Below are 20,121 nucleotides of genomic sequence, written 5' to 3' on the forward strand. Positions count from 1 at the left end.
AGATTGCCCAGCCCCTGTCAGCCCAGTGGGGTGCAGGTGTGGAGCTCCAGGTGCCTGAAAACCACACCTCTGGGCTCTGAGCCCCACCTGATGCCTCCAATGGGCCCCAGCTCCTCCCTGTCACACTCCGCAGCTGACACTAGGCTCTAGCCCTGGAGGTCCTGCCTCAAAACACCTTTAAAAACACCTGTGCCCTCTGCGTCAGGTCCCCCACGCCTCTCACCTGTGCAGTCAGGTCACTTTCTAGCAGGTCGTCTGCTCTTCATTTCCCCCAAATACCCCGCTTGCTGTCTCTGTGATCATGGTCATCTCTCCTGAACTCTAATGAGCCACTGGCTGTCCTCAGCCTCCTGGCCTGGCCATGGAGGCCCCGCCCCACTCCGCTGTGCACGCCCCGCCCCTGTTGACATAGTCTGCCCACCTGTCTCCACGTCACACACGTGGTCCTGGGCCCTTGCGCAGAGGTCCATGGCCAGCCCAGTGCAGCTTTGCTCACGGAAATTCTGTCTGCTCCGTTCTAGGCCACATTTGGGGGCCTCATTTCCACTAAGTCTCTGTAGTCCTGGGCCAGTAATAAACAAAGCTTTTCAGTTTAGCCCATTAGAGCAACGCGATGTTCATTTTGGGGTCAGGATCCGGATTGTGGTTAAGGCGGCTGTGCCAGAGGCCCCCCTGGAAAGCAGTAAATGCTTGTCTGTAAATACGCACCTTCTTCACATACCCCCATATGCGACATTTCACTGCCGGCGTCATCAGGACCACACGGGTAGCCTTGAGCTGCTGAAGTGTCACTGCTGGCCTTGGGACCCTTACAGAGGTTCTGACCTCACCCCACAGGAAAGCAAATCCCCCTCAGTCCTCAGAGCTGGTGGTGGGTGCAGACGGCTGACCAGCCTCTGCCAACATCCCCAACGAGCAGCCGTTCCCAGAGGTTGAGGGAGGCCCACGGGGCACATGCGCCATGTTTCTTGGACGCAGCCTTACATGTGTCAGGCTTCCCTCTACGGGGCTCCCAGACTGGAGGGACTGGAGTTGGTCAAAGCACCCAGGCGATGACCTCACCCTGTCCTGGCAGCTGGAGCCACACCTTGTCTATCTTGTGGGGAAAGCAGATCAGGTGTTCTGCTATCTTGAGTGGCCATGGTCTCCCCGAGACTGTAGGCATTTGGAATACAGACAGACCAGCTCACTCTGGGAATCTCGGGGTATTTACAGCTGTGCAGCCACCGTGAGGAGGAAGCACCTATCTCACCAGAGGTGGGCAAACTGTCTGCCGAGAATTCAGGGCTCATGGGAGGATCTCGAGGCCAGGTCCCTGTGCAAAACCTGACTCGTCTAACCTGGACCCCACCCTGTCGTAGGAGCAGCGAGGTCCATGTAGGTCAGACCCCGGATGGCATGACATTGAAACGAGGCTGTGCTGTGAGCACAGGCATCTGAACCCCAGCCTCCCGCTCCAAGTTCTTAGGGTGCCTACGGTGGGTTTGCACTGTGGCTCCTTGTCGTGGGGGTCAGAGTGACAGCGGGCATGGGCTGAGCTTGGCTGCATTTGTAATGCGTTAGTGGCGAGTCTGCACTGTGATCTGATGCTCTGCTGGCCCCACGAGAGATTCTGTGTAACTGGAGTGTTTGAAAATTAATTCGCCCAAAGGGGACAATGTCGACACTCCTGCACGTTCTGGGTGGAGGAAGGTTCCGGAAAGTGCCAGGACGCCTCGTGTGCTTGTGTTGGGAGCACAGCTTCGGGCCTGGCAGGGAGCGGGAGCCACCTCGGTGCCCAGGGCTGATCTAGGTGGAGAGGGGGCGTTAGGTCAGCAGGTGCGCCTTTGCCAGGATGGTACCTGGACCAGGTCTCCCAGCTGGCAGTACTTGCCCCACGGACTTCATGGCATCTTTAAATGGCGATTGCCTAACCTTTTGCAGTTGCAACACCTTATTGTGGTGTGATTTCTCCAACCAATTGTATTCCATCATTCCTCCCAGAGGACTCACCTCAAAGGGAATCCGAGCCAGTTGTAGGATGTCTTTGTTTTGGGTTGTTTCTACTCTCAGGTTTTGTTTCAAAGGTACCCAGCCCACAAATGAACTTCAATTATAATTTACTCTTTGGTTTAACAATATTGGTAATATTTTGGCTCTCAGTTTAAACTCCTGATCATGGGAGAACCACAGGAGTACGTTTTTTAAAGATTAGTTTTATGGACCTAGCGTTATTTGAAATGTAAGTTTTAAAAATGTGTCTTAACAGCTGCACGTGAGCCATTTCTCCAACGGGATTTCTGTGGATTGCCACAGTCGAGAGCCGGATGAGGTGACCACTCCCCTCTGGAAGGGGCATCCTCGGTTTTCTCACATGGATTGTGGGCAGTTCCCCCCCATGCACATGCGCACAGATCGTTGTTTATGTGTCCCACCGACATACGCTGGCTGGAAGCATATTCTAAACACTTCTGAGGCACACAGTGTATTCTAGAACTTACGTGAGGGGACCCACACCCCTGTTTGGCTGGAATGGAGTCCCCCCTTCAAGCTTTGCCACTGGAGCGATGGCTCCCCAGGCGTGGGCTTGTCTGCCGCCAAAGCCCCCTGTTGTCACCTCAACCTCCCTGCCGCCTCCGCCACGACCCACAATCGGCCCTTTCAGCTCCTCCAGGAGCTCTCAGGTTTCCAGAAGTCTAGATGTCATTAAAGCAACAAGCAGGTGGACCAGGCGGCCAGGAGCGTGTCTGCCCCGAGTCTGGGCCGCAAGCCCCCCAGCCCCCCTTTCCTGAGCTTAAGCTGCTCTGGGAGACAACAAAAGCCTTTCCTCACGGAAAGTTTTACTAACCTGGCCCTGCGCCCGCGTCTGAGGCCCTCCCCGCTCCCAGCGATGATTGGAAGGGTCTGTGTTCTGGCGAGCAAGCACGCAGCGTCGTTAATACTGTGGACGTTAATATCGTGGACGTGCTGCCACATGACCCAGAGGAGAATGGACCCAGCCAAGCAAACAGTTCATCAGGGTCTGGCCTGAATGCGTGGGGACGTCTGCGTGACCGTCTTGAGGCGTAAAACTGACACCACGCGCCACGCTGGGCCGGGAGTGCCGCCGGAGTGGGAGCCGGGCAGCTTTACACGTGGCTCTCCCGAGGGAAGCTCCGCAGAGGGGAGCTCACCCAGTTCCTGGCCCGGAGCCGCTGGCTGGCGCAGGACCTCGAACTGCTCCCTTCCCGGGTGCACGGCAGCCTCTCCGCACACATGTGCCCCCTGGGACGTCCGAGTCTCCGCACGGAGACGGGGAGCCGAGCCTGCAGGGACTCTGTGCCTCCGTGGGGCTCAGATGTGCAGACACTGGCTTAAATATCTTAGTGTGTGTCTAGATCAGGGGACGTTCGGCCCTCGAGCTATATATGGCCTGCGAAATCATTTGGTCTGGCCCTGCCAAGGCAACCGCAGGTGGGACTCGAAATTCAATAAATCTAGGAGCATTTTTCATAGCTAATTTTTAAGTTGATAACTTTGTATGGCCCGAGAATGATGTTATGAATATCCAATGGCCCTTGACAGAGAAAAGGTTCCCCCCCCGGTCTAGATGAACCCAGCCTTCACCCGTGAACGGCCAGCCGCTGTTCGTCGCTGTGAGCACTGTCTTGCTAGCCTGGTGGAGGCTAGAACAGGCACAGTTTCTGCTCTGTCTTGGAAGGTGTGTGCATTCATGTGGGAAACCCGTTGCCCTGACCTCTGGGGCAGCAGCAGTTGGGGAGCTGGGTGAGGAAGGGATGGAAGAGCAAGGACGGCTCCGCACGTACGCTGAGTCGGGTCATCCGTAATGGGGCGCTGTGTCACCCAGCGCTGTGATGTCAGTGTGTCCTCCGTTTCCTCCTACGGTGGGAGGCCCAGGGGGCTCAGCTTACAGGGCCCTGGAGCCCCGGTGTCCACGAGGTGCTGGGCACCTTTCTCAGCCGCCCGGTGCCTACGTTGGCCGTGAGCACAGAGCGCTTCGAATGACAGGCCTTTCTCACAAAAGCCCTGTTCCGCAGCCCAGTTATTCTCTGCGTCCTTCAAAGGGAACTTGGCGGGTCGCTTTCAGCCGATCAACCCTCCTGTTTCTTCCTTAAATGACAGTCTCAGCTTGTTCCCTCTTTAAGTGGAGCGTTGTTTGGGATTTTTATTTTGAGGGAGAGAAAAGGGGCAGAGCAGAGAGGAACGAACAGGAGGAGCGTGGAGTCCCACGGAGCTCGGACAGGCGGCAGCACTCAGAGCCATCCGGCGCCGGAAGCACTTGTGCCCAGGAAGCAGGAGGGGCGGGAGCTGACGTGCAGACGGGGCCGCGGGCGGCACGGTGGGCCCGCTCCTGACCGGCTGCCGGCGCTCGCAGGCCGCTCTGAACGGCAGTGAAGTGTCCAGGAGTGAGCCCGCATCATGTGTAGATACACTGTTTCCTCCTGCAAAGAGGTGAGCAGAGGGCTTTGTCTTCTTTGTTGCTGCTGTTAATCCTTACCTGAGGATATTTTTTCCGTTGATTTTTTTTTTTTTTTAAGAGAGATTTGAAGGGAGTGAGAGGGAGAGAGAAAGAGAGAGAGAAACATCAATTGGTTGCTTCCACATACCTGACTGGGGCCGGGGATGGAACCTGCAACCCCGGTACGTGCCCTTGACCGGGAATCCAACCTGTGACCCTTCAGTGCCCAGAACGATGCTCTAACCACTGAGCCACGCCGGCCAGGGCTCAGATGGCTTTGTCGTCACTTCAGATCCGCGTGCGGCATTGGCCTGGGCTCCGCATGTTCTTCCTCTGACCCGTACTTAGGAACGGGTGCTCGTCACAGACATGTTCATATCTGAGCCTGCCAGTAGCAGGCCACCACAGTGTCACCAGAGCGTGACGCCACAGAGCAGGGTATTCAGAAGCACAATAGCCACATTCACCAAGCCCCGCTGCTGATAGACTGTCCAGGCTCAGCATCTCTTTGCGGGGAGTGGTGACCAGGGCAGTGCTGGGCTCTGTCTACATCTGTCCGACAACTGTGTTTTTGCAAGTGCGGCCAGGGCCCTGTAACTCAAGCCAGGCTCTTGGCCCTGTGCCCTGGAGCTCCAGGCGGAGAGCCAGCTGAGCATGGACACTTCTAAGTGATCTTCCTGATACAAAAGTGTGTTCTCGCGTGTGGAGTCCTAAGAAACTATTCACCAGCTCACAGACGCCCATCACGTCCAGGCAGAGAACATGGGCATTTGCAGTTGTGCTAATTGTCTTCCCATTGGAGCTGAAAGAGTGGTTCCCAGTCCAAGGTGACACAATGTTGTCACAGACAGAAAACCCAACGGCAGTAACAGCAGTCAGTCCTGGGTTCGTGGCTTTCGGTCCTTCCCTAAGTGATTTTTATGTATATTGTCTCCGTTCACATACCTGACGTTAGAATGACCCTCTGGGCATAGCTGCCCATGTTAAGCCCACCTGACAGAGAAGGAAACGGAGGTTCAGACAGAAATGCCATTTGACTGGCTCAGCAGAATCACGGTTCATGAGTGACAGACCCAGGGACACTCCCTTGAGCAGTCCTCTGATTTCAACAGTCTCTCTGTTCTACCAGGGTTTAGCTCTATTGCTGGATATTTCCCCCCTCTAGAGACGAGATCAGCAAGGATCCTGGCTCAGACGTCTGGCTTTCAAGTACGAGTGCGCGCTGAAGAGTGAAGTGTGTATTTTTCTTCATCAAATAGTTTTTGGCTATTAACTGAGGCAGGTTTGGTCACTTGAGGACTGGAAGACAGATGGAACTTCCAACGTGGAGGAGAGGTGATGGCGAATCACTCTTCCCAAGAGCAATGAAAATACTGACAAAACTCTCAAATCAACGATTTCAGAGTCTCGAAATTAATCAAAGAGGCAGGACCCATGAGAAGCATTTATTCACGAAAGACTGGACCCTGGTAAGAACAGCGGGACCTGTGGTGTTTTAACCTGGGTTACTGCCATCCCCCTCTTCAGCCCCGTGGAGCCTGGCGTGAAAAGCAAGGGCTTCACAGACAGTCAAGGAGATTGGCCTCTTTGGGGGCTCCATTCAGAACCCCCTCCCCAGCGCAGTCAGTATTTTGACAGGTTGTGAAGCTCCCTGGAAGAGCTGCGTTCCTCGGGCATCATCAAAAACAATGGGTGCTGGCGCTGGCCAGGTGGCTCAGTTGGTCAGAGCACCGTCCTGTGCGCCAGAGTGTTGTGGGTTCATTTCCTGGTTGAGGCGCATGCGGGAGGCAACTGATGGATGGTTTTCTTTCCCTCCCTTCGTCTTCCTCTCAAATCAACCCAGGTCCTTGGGTGAAGGTAAAGCAAAACAAAACACAAACAACAGATGCTGGAATTACGCTCATTGGAGCTGCCCAACGCTGTGGTCGCACAGGGACAGTCACAGGGACTAGAACAAACTAGAGGACCACGGGGGAGGCTGAAAACCCCGACATATTCCTGGGGGTCTGACGGCTGCGCATGTGGACAAAGATGGGCACACGCCCAGGGGAGGCCTGGGAAGAGAGGGCCCCAGCCTCACGCCCTGGCTGACCGTGAGGCCCTGCACAAGTACAACTGAACATAAGGCAGACGCGTGAATCCCTGTAACACTCATCTCCTTGCAAACACCCTAATGGCAAAGGCACTTATGTTTCTGTTTTATTTTTTAAATCCTCACTCAAGGGTATTTTTTTCTCCCATTGCTTTTTTAGGGAGACTGGAAGGGGGAGAGAGAGAGAAAGAAACATCGATGTGAGAGAGACACATCGAGTGGCTACCTCCCACTTGTGCCCCCACCGGGGCCAAGCCTGCAACCGAGGTGCGTGCCGTGCCCGGAATCGAACCCGGGACCCTTCAGTCCACGGGCCGACGCTCTAACTACTGAGCCAGACCTGCCAGGGCACAGCAGAGGCACTTAAAGGAACCTTCCCATTGGTAACTGGCCTTTAACTACACTAATCTGAGGGTGACCCCTGGATTCCAGGCTTAAAAATAAAAATAAGATTTTTTTTTTAAAGGGGGACGGGGAACTTAGTGGCCACACAGTTCAGAAAAATCACTGATCAAGTAAACAGCAAGAGAGAGAGAAGAAAGAGACCATAGTAACAGCACATCCTGGGGGAAGGGCTGATTCTGCTCCAATATATGACCTGTAATGTTCAGTTGCAACCAAAAAGTTATGAGACATGCAAAGAAATATAAAAATATGTCTTGTACATGAAGGGGGAAAACCAACCCACAGACAGCAGACAGTGTCCCAAGAAGGCTCAGCGGTTGGCCTTAGTAGCCAAGGCTTCATATCAGCTGCTATAGAACGAAAGGAAACTGTTTAAAGATTTGAAGGAGTATATGACAGCTGTGTCTCGCCAAACAGAGAATTTCAATAATGTGAGATAGAAATAATTTATTTACAAAAGAGCCAAGTAGAAATCCTAGAGATTAAAAATATAATTACTGAAACGAGAATTGCATTAGGTCCGAGCTCGCAGAGGGAAAGAACCAGCGAACTTGAAGGAAGGTCAAGAGATTGTCCAGTCTGAGGACTAGAAAGGGAAACGGAGGAAAATGAGCGCTCGTTTGCACAACAGGCACCCAGAGGGAAAGGATGGACGTGCGTGATCTTCAAGATGTGTATTTGAAGAAATAACAGCCAGAATCACCTGTTAGATGAAAAATGTTATTCTGTGCATCCAAAAAGGTTAACACATTTTGAGTCGGATAAAGTCAAAGATTCACATCTAGACACATCACGACCAAACTTTCAAAAATCAAAGAAAATGAGACACCAGGTGCAGCTGAGTTCTGCGCAGTCGTGGAGGCCAGGAGGCAGTGGGGTGTCGTGTTCGAAGGGCTGAAAGAAGACGACTGTGGGCCAAGAAGTCCGTATCGAGCAAAACTGGCCTTGAGGGTAGGAGACGTGAAGCTATTCCCAGAAAAGCGAAGAGGCGGAGGATTTGTTGCCAGCAGACCTGACCTACAAGAAGAACCAAGGGGAGGCCTTTGGTAACGCAGATCGACAGGAAGAAATAAACAGCACTGGCCCTAGGAATTGCGTAGGTAAATAAAAAAGATAGCGTAGGCATACTTTTAAACTTTTTCTTCTGATTTTTAAAAAATACATAAAACAGTAATTACAAACTATGCTGATGAGCTTATAGTATATAAATATGTCATTTGTGGCACAAGGGGGGAATAGGGAAGGAAGATATATCAGAACAAAGTCTCTCTATATTATTAGAAATAAGTATTAATTACATTAAAATGCATATTGTAATACCTAGAGGAGCCACTAAGAAAATAACTTTAAAATATATAGTAAAATGAGACCAAAAAGGCATTTAAATGACATACCAGAAAAATACATTTAACATGAAAGAAGGTGGTAATGAAAGATCATAGGCCCAACAACTACTACAAACATGGAAACAAAACCACAAGACACGGAAAATAAATAGTAAAATGGCAAATGTAAATCCTACAGTCCAATCACATTAAATGTAAGTGAACTAAACACGCCAATAAAAAGGTGGAGCTTGTGTGACTTGATTGGAAGAAACCCCGCAGGATCCAACTATATGCTGTCTACAAAAGACAACTGTAGATCGAAAGCACAAATAGGTTGAAAGTAAAAGGGTGGAAAAGATACATCATTCAAAGTGACCAAAAGAGATCTGGAGTTGCTCTTCTAACATCAGACAAAATCGATTTAGGGCCAAAAAGATACATTACTAGAGACAGAAAGGACATTTTATAATGAGTAAAACATAAATTGGGCAGAAATATATACAAATTATGAATATATTTGCACCTGACAACAGAGCCTCATAATACCTAAAACAAAAACTGCCAGAGTTGAAGGGATAAACGGAAAGACAATTGAAAAATAATAGCTGGAGACGTCAGTATTCCACCTCAGTAATGGACAGAACAATGACAGAAAGTCAGCAAGGAAATAAAGCGAACAGTCCCGTCAGCAGCTTGACCTGAAAGTCATGTGCGGGACACTCCACAGAGCGTGTGCGTGTGCGTGTGCGTGTGCGTGTGGAGCGTTCTCCAGGGCAGGCTTCCTGCCTGGCCGTGAAACCAGCCTGAGTAAAATTTCAGGATTAATTCTGATCACATGGGAATTAATCTGTAGAATCAACACAGTCCCTACCAAAATCCTAGCAGATTTTTTTTTTCAGAAACTGACAAAATGATCCTAAAATTTGCATGGAATTTCAAAGATCCAGAATAGCTAAAGCGATTTCGAAAACAACAAAGTTGGGGGCTCACGCTTCCGATTTCAAACCTTACTACAACGCTGCCATAGTCGAGACAGTGTGGTACTGATATGACACAAGACATGTCGGTCAACAGGACAGATTGAGAGTTGGGAAGTGAGCCCTTGTGTTTTTGGTAAATTGATTTTTTTAAAAAGTTCCAAGCCATTTAATTGGGGCAAAGGATAGCCTTTTAAGCCAACAGTGCTGGAACAACTGGATATACATATGCCAAAAAATGAACTTAGATTCTTACCTCACACTAGCCATAAAAAGTTAACTCAAAATTGATCATGGGATTAAATATAAGAGCTAAAACAATATAACTTAGGAGATAATGTATGAGAAAATCCTCCAATCCTTGGATTAGGCAAAGATTTTTTAGGTATTATACCAGAAACACAGTCCATAAAATAAAAATGATGGTTAACCTGTTTGAGCTCATCAAAATTTTAAAAATTTGTGCTTCAAAGATACCATTAAGAAAACAAAGAGACAAGCAACAGGCTGGAGGTATGTTTGCAACACATGCATCTGATAAAGGGACTGTATCCAGAATACACAAAGAACATTACACCTCAACAGTAAGATAAATGGCTTCGTAAAAACCCGGGTAAAAGATTTAAAGAGATTTCTCCAGAGAAGATGCATGGATGGCTCGTGAGTCCATGAAGAGATGCTCGGCACCGTTAGTCACGGGGGTGCAGATGGCGTGACATTGCCCACCCGCTGTAGTGGCTGTAATTATAAGGGAGACGAGAACATGTGTTGGACAGGATGTGTAGAAACTGAAACTCTCACACATTACTAGTGGGTACAGCCACTTGGGCAAAAGTCGAACAAAAATGTGCCCTAGGACCCATCAACTCCACTGTTAGGTGTCTGTCCACAAGAAATGAGCACGTATCAGCACAGAGACTCGCACACACATGTTCTCAGCAGTATTTTTGTTGTTAATTCTCCCCAGGGGATATTTTTCCGTTGATTTTTTAGACTGGAAAGAAGGGACGTAGGGGGCAGAGAGAGAGAGAGAGAGAGAAACATTGATGTGAGAGACACACATCGATCAATTGCCTCCTGCATGCACCCCGACGGGCTGGGAATTGAACCTGCAACCCAGGTACATGCCCTTGATCAGAAATCGAACCCATGACCCTTCAGTGTGGGGCCGACACTGTAATCACTGAGCCACACCAGCCAGGGTTCCCCACAGTGTTATTCACAGTAGCCAAGCATTTGAAACAGCCTAAACGTCCAGTACCTGGTGAGTAGCTAGGAAAAGGCTGGTGGATTCATACTGTGGAATAGCGTTCAGCCACGAGAGGGAATGAAGCGCTAATTCCTGCTGGGACTCAGGTGAGTCCTGAGACCATGATGCTGAGTCACAGGAGCCAACACAAGAGACCACAGAGGACATGGTTCCATTTGTATGAAAACGTCCAGAAAAGGCAGCTCCCCAGGGGCAGAGAATCGCCCAGCAGGACGACTCTCCCAAGGACACGGCTTCTCTTGTGCTGCTCCAGGGGCTTCTCTTCCCAGGAGCCTGTGGGGTTAAGCTCAGTTTCCTAAGGTGCTTGCTGAGCCCGTAGAGCGCTCCCCCGAAGGAGACGCGGTGTGTGCGGGGCTCGAGGCCCCGGGCGTCACATGGGTTTCCATTTGTGTGGGGAGCACATGTGGCCCCTGGACTCCTTCTTTAAGGAGTGTTAGGAGGAAATTCTCGTTCTGTGTTTACGTGACACGAACGTCGTGCTGATGGAATTTCTCGTAGGGAGTGAACTCTGTGGGCCTCCCTGGTGAGACTGTTTAGTTAGATTAAGGGTCATGTTTGAAGTGCAGACCCTGGTGATGGGACGTTTACACCTGTTGCCGCCGTCCCTGTTCTGATGCGGCCGCCGGAGGTTCTGTCCTGTTCGAGGAGGCTGGGCACACGGGCTTCTGAGTCCCTTTACCGTTGTCAGTTTGCATTTTCAAACCAGGTTCTCCCTTCCTTCCAGACTGTATGTAAAGAACAAAGAAAGCTTATTGCCCCCTCTGAAACTTCCGCCCTTATCAGGCCCAGGGACCCCGGCTAATCACAGCCTGATACTCAGGACAATAGGCCAGTCAGCCAGCCCCTCCCTCCCCAGCACCGTGATGGCTCCCAGGACCCAGAGGCCCGCATTCTTTTGTCCCGAAACGGGGCAGACAGTGCAGGCCGCGGTCATCTCGGTGGGCCGGGGGTGGGTGTTATCGGCCCCCAGCCCATCCTCTCTCCCGCCCTGGGGTGAAGGCATGCCCCGCCCGGCCCTATCAGGCCCTCGCAGCTGCTGTTATTTCAGATACGGAGGAAGTGGGCCCTGGAAGACAGTGGGAGCTCGGAGCCCTCAGCAACGTCCAGAAACGTCTATGATTTACCCGAGGCCCTGGCTGCAGTCCAGCAGAGACGCTGTCTGGCCTCACAGACGAGGGGGGAGCTTTGCCATCGCCTTGGGGCCCCAGCCGCCGAGTACTCCAGGCAGCTGGGCCAGCGGCTCCGTCCGCCCCGAGGGGCAGGACCCACACGCGGGCAGCACCCCTTCTTCTTTGCTGGCCGCCTCAGTCCTCTCTGCCATAAAGGGGGCGGGTCTGCAGGTTTGTCCTGCGGTCCCTGGGGATGATTTGAACAGACTGAGCTTTGCCCCAGCACAAGCCAGGTTGGAAAACCAGGGCTGACGTTTCTCATCAGAATGTGTTTGAGGTCGGAGCAGCTCTGTGCAGACGGGTGCAGGGCCCCTCACACTCGGTCACACGCTCCACACCAGCCTGTCCAGGTGAGCGTCTGCCCGGGCCCTGTACCTGCCCCTCGAGATCGGTGCTTAGGAAGGGGCCCAGATAGGACAGTGGCTCAGTTGTATCTGTGAGAGTTTAGTTCAAGAAATTACATTTTAGGACATTTCCTCTTAATCATGGCCGGGCGAGGCTGGTCAGGGAGGGAAATGCAGGGAGGTCACGTGCTGGGGCTGCCGTGGTCCCGAGGGGAGAGCCGCGCCGTTTGCTGCTCTTGGCGTAGTTCCCGCGTTCACAGCGTCCAGCTCAGAGTCCCCTTTATGTGCACTTTCCTTTTTTTTTCCACGGTAGCGGTTGCCAGCATGCTGTAAACTACCGTATATCACTCAGATTTAAGAACCTAAACTCTAAAACAAATTAAACTCTGTTGACATTGTAATAAAAATCAGAATGGAACCAAGCAGCTCGGTAGACGCGAACTTCAATTATTTCTGTGGATTTAAGATTGTTTTCTGGGATCCCCAGACTCCCAGCCCAGCAGAGTTATTTCCTCTTGGCAGATGGCTGGAGAGGAGAGCTGGTATGTGGATGGGGCGAGGTGGCAGCCGCCGGCCGGGCTGGCGGGAGCCGTTCCTCCGTCACCTGAGTGTTCGCTTGGCCTCGGCAGGAGCGTCTGCGGCGACACTTGAAAAAGCAGCCACGGGACAGCTACACGTGGTGGGGGGCGGGAGCCATGTGTCGGAATTTTTATGCATTTTAATTTAAGAAAGGAGCTCAAAACTGTCGGTGTCTGTGTGTTAATCAGGTGTCTGTGCTGGATTACAGAGCTTTTCGGATCTGACTGCCTTTTGGACTCAGCCCGAGCGCCTCTTCCTCCCCTTATCTCCATCACCACCCTCACCGTGAGGTTGGATGCCCTGTTCACAATCTCGCTCTCCCTGAGGTGGAAACGGTGGTTTCCACTGGATCCAGAGCCAGCTTTCCGCCCTGTGTGCCATTTCCTGCCATGATAACGTAGAATAAAGCGCCGCAGAGAAGCCGGCCGATGGAAAGTGGGTGATTGATGGGCTGGATGGGCGCTCTCCGGAGGTGGCCGGCTCCTGGGAGCTGAGTTTTGACCTGAGCTTCCGAGAGAGACTTTCACCAGCATCACCAGGCCCTCCCCACCCGCGGCTTCCTCCTCTGGGCGGCTTCCTGTTTCTCTCTGATCTCAGGGCCAGGTTGGCAACAGGCTTTGTGGCCTCTGGCTCATAAAAAGTGATGTCCACTGCGCACCCTCGTTGACCAGAGCTGCCCCGCACGGGCCCCCTGCTAAGTCTTCACAGCCCCAGCTCCACCTGGGGTTGGCGAGAGGGGCTGGTGGTGGGCAGGGGGAGGAGGCTGGCAGAGAAGCCCAGGTGTGAGCAGATGGGTGTTCTCACCACGCCCAGCGCACTTCCTAAGTGGCGGGAAGGTGAGCAGAGCAGGGCTGGATGATTTCCTTCAGGCCCCTCAGTGCTGCTCGCGGGTTAGAGGAACCCTTGTGTGCAAACGGTCACTCCCCAGCCTGGCAGCCGCTCACCAGGGTCTTCGCACGTAGGCACGGTGGGGATTTCTGCAGCAGCGGCCACTTGGATTGGGTCAGGGACTCCGCTCGCCCAGCTTTCTGGGTTCCAGGGCCTTTGGTAAAATGCGCACTTTTGCTCTTGAACAAGGAAGCGGGTTTTAAATGTCCCACAGCTGGTGGAGACTAAAGGTGCAGAACATTGACCCCCAGCTCCCGAACTGGGGTTCCCTCCACGTCACCTGGGTCTTCTTGACTCACTGTTACAGAAACGGGCCACAGACGTGTCCCGCGGTTCGGTGAGACCCACATCAAGTCGCAGCGGCTTCCATCCAGGGGCAGCGATGGTCTCGTCTGGTGAACATCTACGGTGAACAGGTGTCTCCAGACAGCCTGTTTTCTACATAGTCAGTGTTTTTTCTGAGGACAGGTTTTAAGGCTTCTTCGGAAACCAAACTTAGACAAACAGAGAAGGAATTAAATTAAATTTTCCAAACAGCTTGTAGCCCCATGGAAAGAGAACACGCAGAGAGACCCCGCGCAGATTTCCACGGAGGAGCCGCATCCTGAGCCGGGGGCTGCAGTGCAGGCTGGCGTCTGGGTTCTGCTCAGAAACACGAGGGACTCGCTCACCTTTCTCAGCAGACATAGAGCAGCCAGCGTTTGCATGGCAGGACCGTGAGGACAGGGCAGGCCATGTCCCTGACCACTTGAGACCCTGGCAGGCATCAGGAGAGTGAAGCAAACACTGGGCAGAGCTCAGACCCCAGTGAACAGTCTGAGAGGACGGTGCAGTGCCATCCACAGTGCCCAGTGAGGTGCCAAGGGAACTGTGGAGGTGATGGCCCAGTGAACCTGAGGGGCTCAGGGTGGCCTCAGGAGGGACTTTGAGGAATAAAGACCAGCCCAGGGTGGCCAGGCCAGGCCGTCTGCCCTGTACCTGAACAAGGGTCTCTGCTTACTCGGGAACTGTACTCAGTAGGACTCCACTGAAGGGCCCCACAGCTGCCAGGTTTGGAGGCGGTTGGTGGGCAGAATTTCCCCCAGAAATTGGGAAGATGTCCCCAGCTGCACCGTGGTCCCCAGGTCACGGCCCCTAGGCATCCTTTGTATGTTTAGGAAAGAAATGCAGGTGACGCCTTCACCTGTTCTTTCCAGTCTTGTTAGCAAAGCGACCCCCCTACCCTGGCTGAGAGGTAGCCTTGGGGGTCCAACAAGGCTGCTGGTCTTGGTGATTAGCGGGGGCGTGTCCTCGTGACCGAGAGAGTGCGCGAGTGCCGGCCCCACTGATTTGATTTGGGAAAATGAAAGCCCAGTAATATGCAGTTACAAGGACTTCATGGCCCTTTGCACTGACCACAGCTTCATGGCACCTAATCTGCGTTGATGGATTGCTCATTACGGGCAGTGTCGGAATAGCTTCTGTGAAGATTAATAATTGGATAATCAATACCAAAATTCAATCTCGGGTGTTTGTTTCCACTCCAGCATCAATATGTCCTAAAGATTATGGGACCTGTCTCATTTGCCTGGGTTTTTCTGACGTTGCCTCTCTTGCCTTCCTTTGGTTTTCCAAATTAGCAGTTTTTAAGGGTGACTGACCAGCGAGGTTTCTGCACACTTTTCTTCACGCCTTCTCTGATTTTCCTGTTCAGATCTTTACAGAATGAAACTACAGGCTCCATGTTGATCATTTTTATCCAAATTCATAGATATAGTTTTTACCCTTAGGGTGGGCTCAGCCTATTGGGGGTATGGACAAGACCATTAAAGAATCGTGCCGTGAGAGGGGGACTTAGAGACGCCTCTGGCATGAGGGGCACCAGGTGGCCTTTCCTCGGGTGGCTGGGGAAGGCCGAGTGCAGGTCCCAGGCATCGTGGTTGGTGGCCAAGCTCTGGGAGGAGGTGTCGGGTGCACCTGGGTGCCGCTGGTGTGGAGCGGACAGAGGGGCGTGATGGGATGGGTCTCCCCAGGGGGACACATTGGGGCTCTTAAGGACAGATTTCCATCCTGGCAGCACTCACTCCGGCTGCGGGCGGGAAAGTGCTGACGTAACCCACTCGGGAGCTGGTGGCCACGTGGGCTGTGGCGGTGCTAGACCTGGGGACACGTGTGGACATGTTCATATTCAGGACCCATGTGGGGACAGGCACGATTCGGGAGCTGGTGTGGGTCCTGAGAGGCAAAGGCGGCCTGGGCAGTGGGGGAGTGAAGGGTGGGAGCAGTGCATGGAGCTCTGGAGCTCCGGCCGGGACCCTAGCGGGAGACAGCGGCCGAGGCTGCGTCTGTGGGAGGAAGGCTCGCCCTGGAGCGTGCAGCGGGTGGACACTTGGGCCTCTGCTGCTTCCTCTCAGGCCAGCCTACGGGACGGGGCTGCTGGCTGGGACGGCACACGTGACATGCCAGGACAGAAGTATGGCCCAGAGCCCGAGGCGGTAGGTAGGACTTCGTACTGAATTTGAACTAAAGGCAGTGCTGTGAGGTAGAAAGAAGTAAGGATTTGTGCTGCCCACCCTGTGCCCTTTGCCCCGGCCTCTCCCACCAGCAGCAGACCTGACAAAGAGCCAGAGCACAGCTCTGCTGCACACACATCGCCCCACGCCCTAGCCTCCCAGGTGCTCCCGCGTCTTCTCGCAGCCTCCCCGGGAGGAAACTGCCCTTTTGGCTGGGACCTGGTGCCAAGAGCAGGGTCTGGGAGCTTGCCGGAGCGGAGGCTTCGCCTGTCCTGTGGGTTGCGTTGCCTCGGCCGGTCCACCGGTGGCAGGAGGGACGGCGCGTGGGGCTAGAATCCTGCCCTGTGTCCTCTGCTGCGATTCAGGTGAGGCTGCTGTTGGGGCTGTGGGACAGCAGGCGAGGGTGAGAGATGGCGGGAGATGGTGGAATAATGGTGGGGTGATGGCAGGGCAGTGGCAGGTGAATGCTGGCAGTGGTGGGCAGACTGGAGGAGCCGCACTCCTCCCTGCTCGCTGGCTTCCCCGTCCTGGAGAGAGAGCAGTAGCTGTGGTTGAGGCCCACGTGCTCGGGGACTGACCAGGATGCAGGCGCTGACCTGTGCTGACCTCACAGACGTGTGCAGGTGCAGGCTCGTGGAGGGGCCGCCCCCAGCGAGGAGCTCAGCTCTCACATGTTGTTTCTGCTTCAGCTTAGTTTCTGCACCTGTGAAATGGATGGGGCCTCACAGGAATTCAGTCTAAGAAACGTGGAGTTGCATCAACAATAATTTTAAAAGGCACTTTAAAAACTCTTGCAAACTCTAACAGTGAAAATGAAAACATCTGTATATCTTTTTAAAAATATATATATATATATCTTTATTGATTTCAGAGAGAGGAAGGGAGAGGGAGAGAGAGAAACATCAATGATGAGAGAGTCATTGATCGGCTGCCTCCTGCATGCCCCCTACGGGGGATCGAGCCCACAACCCGGGCATGTGCCCTGACCGGGAATCAAACTGCCGATCTCCTGGATCCCAGGCCCATGCTCTACCGCTGAGCCACACGCAGCCGGGCTGTATATCATCTCCATTCCTTTCTCAACACTCACATCCCTGGGCTGCTGGGCAGGTGCCTTTTAGGTCAGAGCAGCTGGGCAGAGCTGTCACCCCACCTCAGCCATCCTGTGCCACAGGCTGCAAGTGAGGGTGGGCTCCAGGTGACTGCCTCCAGGTGGTCCTGGGGTTGGGGTGCTGGTCCCCAAGCCTGAGTCCTGCAGAATGAGTGAGAGCTGCAGGTCGGCCCCTCTCAGGGGTGACCTCCTGCACCCCAGTGAGGATGCAGCTTTTCAGGAGCTGTTCTCAGCAGGCTGCCTCCCTCCCCGCCTTTCCATTCAGCACCACGGCCACGTGGCATCATCAGTCATTCCCAAGCCTGAGTGTCACTCTACATGGCATTCCTCAGAATTTTTAGGCTCTCCTCGGTCCTCAAGCAAAACGTCACTTGCAATGTTATGTTTTCAATTTTTAAAAAGCTAGTACCTAATTTCTTCTTAAAGATTTGAATGAAGTTCGGGGTATTTTGAAGGTGAGCGGCACTAGGGAAGTAAATTAAGGGCAGAATTCTCCCGAGGCACCAGAAAGGTCTCTCCTCTGTGTTTCCTGGTCCCCCCCAGCTAGCCCGTGTCTCAGACATTCGTGTGGGTGCCAATCAAATCTTGGACTCTTGGTCAAATGTTTTGGTTCGGTGGGTCTGACGGGGCCTGAGAATCTGTGTCCATCCCAGCTTCAGGTGACTCGGCCAGTCCCTGGTGTCACAAGGGGCAGAGGCAGGCCCGGTGGGCTCATGGGTGTGGTTCGGAGCCAGGTCCCAGATGCCCCTCATAGTGACCAGACCCTGGTGTCCTCTGCCTCACCTGGGTGCCCAGAGAGCAAGTCAGATGTGGGAGCCAATTCCCAGCTTCCCTTGGGCTCCAGCTTCTCTCTGAAGATAGTGTTGGTTTTTAATTGCAAAGATTTCAAGCATCCACAAGAGTAGAATGAATAGTGTGATGGGTTCACATGCCCCTCACCCAGATTCATCCCGGGGGCACCCCTGCTCCAGCAAGTCCTTCAGTTGTGGCTGCCGAGACAATAGAAATCAGGCCCTAGACCTCACTCCTGTCCCCCCGCCAGCCCTCACACACCTAAGTCTTGGTCGCCTCCCGCATGGGCCCCTACTAGGGCCGGGGGTTGAGCCTGCGGCCAAGGTCACGGCCTTGGCCGGAATCGAACCCGGGACCCTTCATTTTGCAGGCCAACGCTCTAACCACCGAGCAAAGCCGGCCAGGGCACAGATATGTCTTTTAAGCGGCCGTAGTCTTCCAGGGTCACAGTGCAGGCCCCTCACCTAACGAAGTTACTAATGATTCTCTAGTAAGGTGAGGATTTTGCTCAAGGTCAAGTTGGATGACAAGAAGGTGTGGTTTCACTTCCCGTGAACCCAGGAACCGTGGCTGCCTTGCTGAGCAGCACCTTCTGACCCAAACCTGGCAGCTGGTGGGCGGCTCCCAGGTGCCCGGCTGACAGCCTGGCGGGTGCCGAGGGCTGGTTCGCCATGTTGCGCCCTCACACCCAGGCTCAGAGCAGCAGCGCTTGGCCTTGACCGGCTCCTCCGTTGCCCCACAAAGACAGAAGCTACACTTCGTTCTTGCCTTCGACTTCGAGTCCCCCTCACGGCAAACCTACCCCAACCTCCAGCAGCCTCTCTCTCTCTCTCTCTGGGCCTGGGTATTTTTATTTTTTTTAATTAAAGAAAGCTTTTGCAATTTTTATTTTTTCAATTCAGAGAATGTATTTTCTAGTAACACAAAGAAAGACCTGGAAAAATGCTTGTTGGCGGTTTAATGATCCCCGTGAGTGATTGCGGAGCGAGTTTGGCACAGATAAAATAAGGGGCAGGTGATGTGGCCAGCACACGCCCTGCCGCCCGGGGGGGGAGGGAGGCGAGGACCAGCCTGGGGAAACGCCCGGTCACGTGGCTGCCGGCCCCACGGGTGCTGGAGTTTCCACATGGGGCGTTTGCATTATTTGGAGAATTCAGGCTAAATAAGGAAGCAGCACTAAAGGTAGGAAAATTATTCTGTTTTAATGGCTGGCAGTCCCGTGTAACAACAGTGTTCATCAGCCAGCCCCACATCCAGTGGGGAGGGTCATGTTTTATTAAAACGGTGACTTGTTGTCAGTCAGTCCCACCGCTGTCCCATTCTCTCCTTCCAAAAATAGCAGGCCCCGTGGCAGTGGCTGATTAGGATTAAAAAGATAAAAATAAGTGAAGGCTGAAATAGGTCCAGGACACCCGAAGTAACCTGAGAACTTACTTTTTAATGAAACTTGAGAAACTGTATTATTTTCCAATGCTTCACAAAGCATCTTTGAAAAAAAAAAAAGCAGAAAGTAAAAAACGAGTTTAGTGATGTTGCAGCTCTGCATTTTCAGAATTACAGTGGCCGTGAGATACTCCCGGCCACGGGGCCTGTTTTTAACCCCATGTCAGAGGCAGCGCCTGGCTCCGGAGGTGCCGGGTGGCCTCCTAACAGGCCAGGCGAGGCCGAGGGGGACGCAGCAGGCGCCCGGGGGGCTGCTGACCCGGCACCTCCTGGGCAGGAGCAGGTATTTACCGCAGACTTTCTAAGAGGTGGTCTCTTCCGAAGAAATGAAAACCCACATGAGAGAGACCACTTCACCCTCCTCGGCCCCTCCCAGGGCCTCTCCTCCGGGACCAGATACATTGTTGCAGTTTCTCATCTCTGAACTGTGGCTTCCATCATGGTGTTTGCATGTCCTCAGCTCACATCTACTGTAATTCCTTAAATAAGAACCGGTGGAAACCATGAGTGCTGGGATTCAGCAGTCCCCAGAAACCGTAGACGCGTGGGGAACGCAGCTCTGACACCCCGGGGGGGAGGCAGCCGCGAACAGCTGCAGGCTGGCGATAGGCTTCGACCCGCCGCCCCAGAATCGGCAGATGTGGTAAAGGTTTAGGGCAGCAAACAATCCAGAGACGTCCCAGAAGCTACCTCTTTAAGGACAGGTCTGGCCTGAGATATTTCTGGTTTCGTGTCCACCTAAATTGTTAGGCTCTTAGGTTACAATCCTAACTTTAGCTCCAGGTGTATTTTC

The 20,121-nt window shown here is 53.1% G+C and overlaps 1 protein-coding gene across 2 annotated transcripts in view; it reads left to right on the forward strand.

The window, feature by feature from the left end:
- Positions 1-20,121, forward strand: part of NFATC1 (nuclear factor of activated T cells 1) — a 93,795-nt gene that overhangs the window by 63,487 nt on the left and 10,187 nt on the right. The gene's annotated exons all lie outside the window — the stretch shown is intronic.

This window comes from Miniopterus natalensis, chromosome 7 (assembly GCF_054644295.1).
Source record: "Miniopterus natalensis isolate mMinNat1 chromosome 7, mMinNat1.hap1, whole genome shotgun sequence".
Taxonomy (NCBI): Eukaryota; Metazoa; Chordata; class Mammalia; order Chiroptera; family Miniopteridae; genus Miniopterus; species Miniopterus natalensis.